The following is a 9,321-nucleotide window of genomic DNA, read 5'->3' as shown; positions in this document are numbered from 1 at the left end:
GTTCCATGGGCCATGACCTCCAGCACTGACGCAGCACGAATACGCGGCTTTTGAAATCGTGTGAACACTGCTTCTGCAGCAGAATGCTAAGCTGAGAAGACCGAGTAAGCTGGAGCTATAGATAATACGAAATTCAGGGGGCACTTTGACTGTCTAAAGTGCGTAGAGGCGAAAGCGTTTTCCGCACCACTTTCAGTGCTTCTGTGGCACTGGTGGCGTCACATGTAATTGAGTACTAATTACTAAGTGATGACAAATCACTAATTAATCGTTAATTACTGATTAATGCCTGAATACTAATTAACTGCTAATTAAGCTTAAGCTTAAGCTTCGCCTTTAGGAGTGGAACGCGACAGCGTGTTGTAGCGCTGCCAGGGAGTCCACGGAACGCCACCACCCGTTCGGCGCGATGCCTTGCCGTTTCAACGCAACGGTTTTTGAGGAAAGGAAATGACGCAGTAAATCTCTGTCATCTGGTGGACACCTGAACCGCACCGTAGAGGAACGGAGGAAGTGGGAGTGAAAGAAGACGAAGATGGCCCGTAATGAAGAAAATGAAAATTGTATTTGAGGAAAGAAAATTACGCAGTAACTGTCTCACATATCTCGGTGGACACCCGTCAAAATTCAGGGGGGGGGGGGGGTGCACTTTTTTGACCTAAAGTGTGGTCACTGATGTGTGGTTAAGATGTTAAGCTTCGCCTCTAAGAGTGGAACGCGAGAGCGTCTTGCAACGCTGCCAGGGAGTCCATAGAACGCCATCGCCCATTCGGTTCTACGCCTCGCTCGTCGGTAAATTGGTTTTTGAGGAAAGGAAATGTATTTCTCTCTCATATCTCGGTGGACACCTAAACCTCGCCGGAAGGGAAGGGAGGAGGATAGCTAGTGAGCGAAGACACCGTATTCACTAGACGTGCCTTTGTTCATTCCAAACCATCGAGCTGGCATGGCGGAGTGGATAGCATGCTCGTCTCGCACTCCGAAGACCGGGGTTCGATTCCCGAGCTCGACCAATTTCTTACTAGGTTTTATTTATTTATATGGCCTAACTAGAGAAGTTAATTAGGCTAATAGGGTAATTAAGCAATTAACTAAGCTCATTCCCACTTACTTGGAGCATCACTATATAGTCCCTTCAATTGGTTGCATGGTTACTAGCCAAAGTACAATTGGCCCCGTTTGAAATTGGCGCACTGTGATGTCACGACCGTTTCGACCAACTGAAAAGCGTGACATTCTCTGTCGACAACTGCTGCTTACAACGATGAGACATTAAAGGCTTTCGCCTTAAAAAGCAGGGCTTCAAACAGCAGAACCAGATATGTTAGAAAACTATGAACGCATGTTTATTGATTTAGATGCATGTCTGTTAGTTCCAGTACAGTATAGCGATATTTCTCTTCTCTACGACCGTGAAGTTTTGTGGGCCAGCTGTAAACCTGCAGGTACGACCGATCCACAGTCGGGTACAACTCAAGAACGAATCAGCAGATTCACCTCGAGGGATGCCTCCCCAGCCAATGGCGTCGACCGACCTTCTTGGCGACGCAGTTGATTCGAGTAGCCCCTCTCATCTGCCACTCACTCTCTGCAGTATCATGCTAGCAGGTCCAAGTGGATCAACCATGACGTCTTGAGAGTCGGTCGAAGCCGTTGGCTGGACGGCTTCCTTTTAGGGGTGTTTGCAGCTTAATTCGTTCCTGAGTTTAACCGACAAGTCTTCGCAATGGAAAAAGAGAAATAAAGGCAAGGTAGAGAGGTTAAACAATGCCGCCGAGGCACCTTACAGCCGGAAAGGAGGATGAAGGTTGTGGAAGAGAGAGAGAAGATGAGTGGGTTGTGTTTTGGATGTACAGCCTTTGTCAAAGGGCTTTGTAAAAAAAAAAAGTCCAAGGTCTTTCCTTTTAAGCAGCATTGGGAGCTCCTGTGTCATCCGTAGATGACGATGATGATGATGATGATGAGAACCTTTATTGAGAAAGCAGCAAGAGAGAGGAAATAGTACAGATGCGGGCGGATGGCCACCGCTGTGGCTCTAGCCTGGGACACCAGTGTGCGCTGGTCGCCAGCTCTGAGCTGAGCAGGGTGGTCTCCCATTGTTCCTCGGAGTGAGAGTTCGTTTCCAGAGCATCCCCAAGTTACGTGGTATGTGGTGGGAGTCTCTCCGCACCAAGCGCAAACCCCACCATATTGATCCGGAAAGATAATATGAAATTCATGTAGGTTTGGGAAAGTGTTGGTTTGTAATCTACTCCAATCCCTGGCCTCTCCCGCGTTTAGCTCGCGGTGTGGGGAAGGGTAGACTTGTGGAGCTCTTAAGTTTCGGCGTGGTGTAAATATGAGTTCCTATCACCTACATCAAATTTAGGACGCTGGCATTGCATTAACAGCTACACAGCGTGGCTCAGAAGCGAACTGTTCGGGCTCCAAAATTCTGACAAATGGTAAAGTAGTAGAAGATGGGTGTTTTGTTCTTGTCTCTGACACATTTAGTTTTGGTTTTTGGAAGGATTCGGTTCGCAAACATCCTGAACACAAGTCTGCGGGCTGAATTCGTCATCAAGTTTGCATTTTGGAGAATGGAAAAACATTCGATTAAGACTGAAGTGCATACTAGGCAGCCTTAGAAGGCTGGATTAGTCCGGAGCCTTCCACTAAATAGTGCCTCGCGACAATAGTCTTAGCACGGAAAAATACATTAACCATTAAACCATTAACCGTGTTTGTGTGTGCGTGTGTGCGCGCGAGCGTCTGTGCATATAATCCCTGCGTATTCTGTATAATCCTTGCGTATTACAGGATTTGAAATCAAGTAAACAGATTTCTCGTCACATCAGAGCAATGCGATTAATTGTAGACACAAACATATGTTAGAGCCTTTTATTTTTATTTTAGGCGGTTATACAAAAAGCCCTTTCCGCTCCGTCCCTCCCTCCCTCTCCGACTAGTCTCCTTCCCCTGTTTATTTTTTTCAAAGGAACAGTTTTTCTCATTTCACCTAAGGCATGTTATGCAACATTGCACAACTGAACAAACAGTATACACAGACGGCATCACAGGAGCAACTTGTGTAGCAATCCACCTATAAGAAAGCGCTGAATGTCCAACACAATGAGCGTTCGGCGCGCCTGTTTCGTTTATTAACGGCAACAGCTTCTTCCACTTCTAAGTGCGAAAAAGTGTTGTTGGCAGATCTTCGCTGTGCGAGCGCCCAGAGTTGCAGGTTGTACTACATACTTATTGTGCACATCCACGTGATTCATTGATTGCTTATCGAATCGCAGGCGCCAGCCACGCGGTGGGGGACGACGCCTTGGCTCCGGTCATACTGGCGGCGGCGATGGCACTGGTGAAAGCTCTCGCGGCTCCGTAGAGCACCGCTCCTGGAGGTCCGCCAAGGCACTCGTATTATCGCGCCACTACATCTCTTTGTAAACACGCAACGATACACTCTTGCGATACACCCTTCCCTACAAGTCATGCGAGGTGCGCTGCGGCGGGCGAGGCAGACCCGTGGATGAGCGCCTTGCCGTCGCCGACTGCTGTGCGTTAGCGTTGCGTCAGCGGTTTGTTTTCCCTTCTACGCACACCACTCGACACGCCCTCTTCTTCTTCACTCACTACGTGTTATAAGTGTTATCGATAAGTGTAATCTGGGCTGTAGATGTTTGTCACGTGCACTCATTGTCATACTGAGACCACGAGGGAGTGGCGTCCTTGCTGCCGTCAATGTACGAAGTTTAAGTGCTCGAGTGTGTTTTCAATAGAATTGGTAGTTGCTTGCGTCATCCGAGCCATACCTGTGTCACTACCTGTGCTTCTGACTCCAACACTCTAGACAAGAATTACCCTATACGGGAGTAAAAACGGAGTACGGTGTCCTCTAGTACACTCCCTTCTATAAAAATGTGTGCGCTAGAGGACAGTTTACTTCATTTGTACTCCTTTTTCTGTTTAGAGTGAAGTTTCGATTCTGCCCCTTTGGCCCGCCTTCCTCCTCCGCCCGCGACGGAACTGCCGACTGGTGCATGAGAGCTCGATCTATAGACAAGCCAATTGCTTATTCGCACATGGAAATAAATATCTAGCAGCGAACGTTCACGTTGGTTTTGCAGCTGTGCCATTTAGAACAAGAGTACAACAATGTGGCAGAACCACTAGCTGCCATTACGAAAACAATTGGTCGCGAAAACCACGTGCGAAAACTGCGCAGCGATGCATATCGTGCACAAACGAACAATGTGCCTGAAGAAAGTGCGCGACGTTATCGCTGCATTCTTTTGCGATTAGTTTCGGGACCACCTCTGCGAATGCAGCTGCGTGGAACATTCTTGATAACAGCCAAATACTCCGAACAATTATGCTTTCGAATAATATATAATGGCGCTGCTAATGCGAGGTCTTTGGTGTGTGCGCTGCAGAGTGCATTCTTCGCAGGATGGCGGCAGTAACGAACGAACGGTCACCGCTAGCACTCACGCTCAATAAACGCGGCGCCGGTAAACATTACAGCAAAGTTTCGGAATTGTTCACTACAAGAGAGAGTGATGGTATCGCCTAGAGCAAGAATTTTTCGCCGGCGATCTGTGCCGTTTGGTGATGGTTGCCACGATGGTGATGCTGGCTTCATCGTAAATGTGCTTAATATTGCGTTTAAAGTGTTTATTTATTCTGTGCCGCTTTTTATTGTTTATTGTTTCATGGATTCTCTCCGTGTAGGGGGCAGAGATAAAGGCAGGTTTGTTGCATCCGAATTATGCCAGCTTTGTGTTCGGGCAGATGCGTTCATATGGGAGTAATCGCTTTCGCTTTACACAGCGGGCTGAACTCCACATCGCTGCACGGCTTTCATGATGGTGTCTGTTGAGTTCGATTGGTGTTGAGGGTAAAGTTCCCTGACGCGACGGAGACGAAGAATTGCTTTGGCTTCGTGTCGTTGCCGTTTAAGTCGGCAGAAAGAAAATTGGGGTTTGGTCTCACTTTTCGGTGGACGCCTCAACCGCGCCGTGAAGGAAGGGACAAAGGAGCGAAAGAAGGCCAAAAGAGAGGATTAAGAAAGAGGCGCCATTGTGGGGAGCTGCAGAATAATTTCGACCATCTAAGGTTATTTAATGTGCAGTACCATCGCACAGCACACGCGCGTCGTTTGCGTTTACAAGGCGAATGAAGCACAACGACAGAGTGAGTACGGCGGGTGTAGGGAGCGTGCATCTACTGTCAACAGAACAAGCTTAAGGATATCTAGATTGTTTACATTTTTTTTCGTAATATGGGATGTTCATTTTGATTCACAGTTTGGTGTAATACATTAAGGGCAGCTTTAATGGTTAGCTGCGCAGAAGATTTCCTCTTGGAGATTGTGAATATATATTGGCTAGATACGCTATCTGAATCCTCACATGCTTGAGCGCTAAGTCCGAAAGCATGCTATACGAAGCGGCAGTGTTGGCAACCTTATTCACGATGAGTGACGCAGTTGTTTACGTTATGAAATAACGTCGTTTCAAGTTTTTCGGCACAATCAGCACGCTGCGCGTATTACGCAGCAAGCGTAGACGATCTAATGTAATGAGCGATGTAATGCGCATGCAATAACTTTTCCGACTGAATTCGCTATGTATGCATTTCCAAACCCACAAAAAAAATTATTGAGGACCTATTGCATGTAAAACCAACCTCACTAAACCTGGTTGCGCTACAGGATACTGGTTCGAATTATCTAGGACTACGCTTGGGTAAGATATCGCCGAAATTCGAATAAGTCGGCGCGGCTTTCTCTGTGCACACTGGCGCGGGGTAATTTCCTGGTGGATGGCAGCTGTGAGGCCTCAGACCAAGGTAGGTGGCCGACGTCGACCCGAGTCGGTCAAATTTTTTCGGGCTAAGCACAGTGGGCTAAGCTCTGGTCAACCACAGTGTGCTCCACCCGGTCGTCACTCGCGCTGAGCGCCCTGCAGAAGACAAGGGAAAAACGGACCCTATATAATAGCAAAGCGTATAATGCTAACACAAAGCCAGCCAAGGAAATAAAATTCTCTGTTAGAGTTGCGAAAGAATCTTCCTAGAGCCCAACCTTCAAAATTTACTGCAACATCCCAGTTATTGTAAGCCTCTTATGTGTGTTGTGCGGTAATAAATTGCGACTAATGCAAAAGGATGAGATCTAGCAATGCGGCTGTTTACTCTGTGCAGCAAAGCGTTAAGCGCATCAGCTGTCGCAGCTTTTTATTTGCAGGATACGGCAAGGAACTATAAATTTTCTTTCGAAAGGTGTTGTGTCTAGCGCACATCAATCCTGTGAGTAATATGGCGACACCCAAGAAAGGCCTCCGCACTCTTGCAAAAGGCAGGCCCCGTGCTAACAGGTCTGCTGTATGTACCTGGCGCAATCACGGTGGAAGGTACACAGCAAGAGGGGCAGCACAAAGCAGACCAGCAAGCAAGAAAGTTTTTCCCAGTGACTCCACAACAAGCAATATGGCACGCCCAGAGAGAGCCTTTTCGAAAGGTCTTGCGTCAAGCACACAACGATCCGATAAGCAATATGACGACGCCCAAGTAAGGTTTCTACACCCTTGCAAAAAGCACTTCCCGTGCATTGCCATACTGCTAGCTTCGCTGATGTGCATCCCTGACGCAATCACGGTCCAAGAGGCATGATAGGGGCACAACTGACCTGCATACAACATGGCGACACCCAGGGCCTTGCGTCAAGCGCGCAAAAATCCTGCCAGCAATGTGGCTGCGCACCGAGAAAGGCCTCTGTATCCTTGCAAAAAGCACACCCTGTGGGCCGCTATATTTCTGGCTGGGGTTCTGTGTGTTCCTGGCGCAAAGGCAGTGGAAGTGGCAGCGATAGTGGCGCACAGCTGACCACGCAGCAACCAACGTGGCGACACCCAGAGAGTGATTTTTGTATTGATCTATTGATGTTGCCCATCTTGACTTGAAGGTGCTGGAAGGGTAGCCAGTTCTCGAAGTCTTTTCTTTCACGTAAGTACTTAGGTATCGCTCTTTGTAACGAAATCTACTAGGCTAAGCACACTACTATTACTATTTCGGGTGTTAAATAAAATGTTGATTTCTACGACATCTTCGCCATGCCTCTTGACACATTGAAATTATTAACAAAGAAATCTCCTGTCAGATCAAATAACATGCATTGCTCATTCGGAAGCGGCAACACGCCTGCCTTATAAGTCATAAATGCACTTGAATCACTTCAAAACAGAGCGCGACGAGGTCCATTTGCGCTTCATATTAGTGCGACACCAGTGCACAATATTTGAAAGCAGAATCCAGTTTATTACATCGTCGTTGTATTGCCAGCCTTTGCTTACTTTATAATTTCTTTTCTATTGTTCACTTAGCTGCACACCCTACATTGACCTGCCAGCCCACCGTACGCCAAATCCATTCCAAGTTTTCCGACCACGCGCCCACAGTGGCAGCTTCACCGCTTCATTTTTTACTCGCTGGTGGCGGTCTATCTATTATAGGTGCATTGACTTTCGCCTAAAATGCTGCAAATCGCCCGTAATTGTGGTAACTCCTGGCCATAATAATGTTTGTTCCCATCTCTTTTTGAATCATCCTCATAATCATCATCATCGTATACGTAGATCAGATATATATAGACAATTGGTTCACAATCCGTACCACCTGTCGCGAACATTACCAGGCCAATGCGCCGTGGCCACACTGTGGTCGCACGTGTACCTTCGCGGAATTCCTTTTAGACACCTTGAAAAGTAAAAGAAGAAAGAAATTAGGGGCGATCAATTTGATTGATGCGGAGGAAGTGAGATAGCATTTCTCTTTCACTCGCCAATCTATTGCAACTCTGATCATGTCGCAGTTCTAATTCTCTGCTACTCCTGCTTGTATTTCAAGTCTGATTCTCTTCCAAGACTGATTCTATTCCAATTCCGTTCGCTTCTTTCATTGATTTTTACTGCACCAGTCTTAGTCATTTTCATATGAGCTGACTCATTCTTTATGCGGAGACTCCCTCTTCTCTCCGACAAGTGGAGAGGGAGGAAAGATAGAGAGGTGGTGGGGGAGAGGATGAGAGTTGGGAGGTGGAAGGTGTGGGAGGTGGCGGGTGTAACAGCAATGGCGGTCGCCAGGTTTTTGCTCCAACGAGGCTTCTATGCTATCGCATAATAGCGAATGGTGGCGACCTCTATTTCATCCTACAAGCATACCTAGTCACAGGCACCAATACCTTTAGACCTGCACAAAATATGGCAAACTTTGCACGTGATCAAACAAATGAGCGGGCTTACGTACCATGTTCAAAAATTGAAACAGGGCCTATTTATAGAAATGGGTGAAAAACCTTCACAGTGTACTATCATCCAGCTCAAAATCTACCTGAAGCTCGGGCTTTTTTTCATCTATGGCCAATAGCCCTGCAATCAGTCGCAACCCTCTCCCCTCTCTGAAACCTCGATTCAAGTATTGATATATATTCTATGAGGGCAACCGTTACAGCATTGTTATTTAGTACATTTTTTCTTATTCATCAAGGAAACGTAACTGTTCACGCCTCAACTATTCGCGCCTCAACACGTACTACATCCGTTGGTTCAATTGCGGGACCTCGTGGTAAGGAATTTACTGCCGACGGTGCGCCTTGGCTGATGACCCGTGCGGAAAGCGTGTTTGACGCACGTCTACACAGCTCATCGTTCGGGCGCAGAGCAATAACTATAAGCGCTACGGGAAACGCCCACCGACTTAATTACATTCCTGAACATGTCGGCATCGCCTTTCCATTAGGACTTGCATGTCGCCTTTGCTTAGAGGTTCGATTTTGTAACAATATTAGCATCGGCATAACATAGAAGACGCGTCTGGGTCCCCAAGACCCTACCGAACACAGATAGTCAAGGACAAGGAATACACAGAAAGCGGCTACAACATTTGAAAGGCGTGAAGCAACCCACGCTTTAGCCGTACGTCATACGCACTTGCGCAGTAGGTACTGCTGACCAATGACCACCCGTAACTCCTGGCCGGCTATTCATACGCTACTTCGTGGTGCACGGCAGTGCGGCACACATGCCTGCCAGCCAGCCAACGCTGGAATTCCAAAGGTACACGCAATAATTCCTTCAGTAATGAAGCTGTGGACACGACAAGAAGAAAAAAAAATGAAAAAGGGCGACAAATATGCCTTTTTTTTTTCTCAGAAGAGCGCGCACACCACTAAAGAGACATTTCTCTCGCCTTACGTAACGCGGGGGTTCTGGAGAAGCAGCTGGCGTCGCCAGCTCAACGTCCTGGCGAGCACGATTACCTACAATCTACCGCGGC

Source organism: Amblyomma mixtum, chromosome 1 (assembly GCF_055824585.1).
Source record: "Amblyomma mixtum isolate Tamu chromosome 1, ASM5582458v1, whole genome shotgun sequence".
In the NCBI taxonomy this organism is placed as follows: Eukaryota; Metazoa; Arthropoda; class Arachnida; order Ixodida; family Ixodidae; genus Amblyomma; species Amblyomma mixtum.
This window is presented reverse-complemented; position numbering follows the sequence as displayed.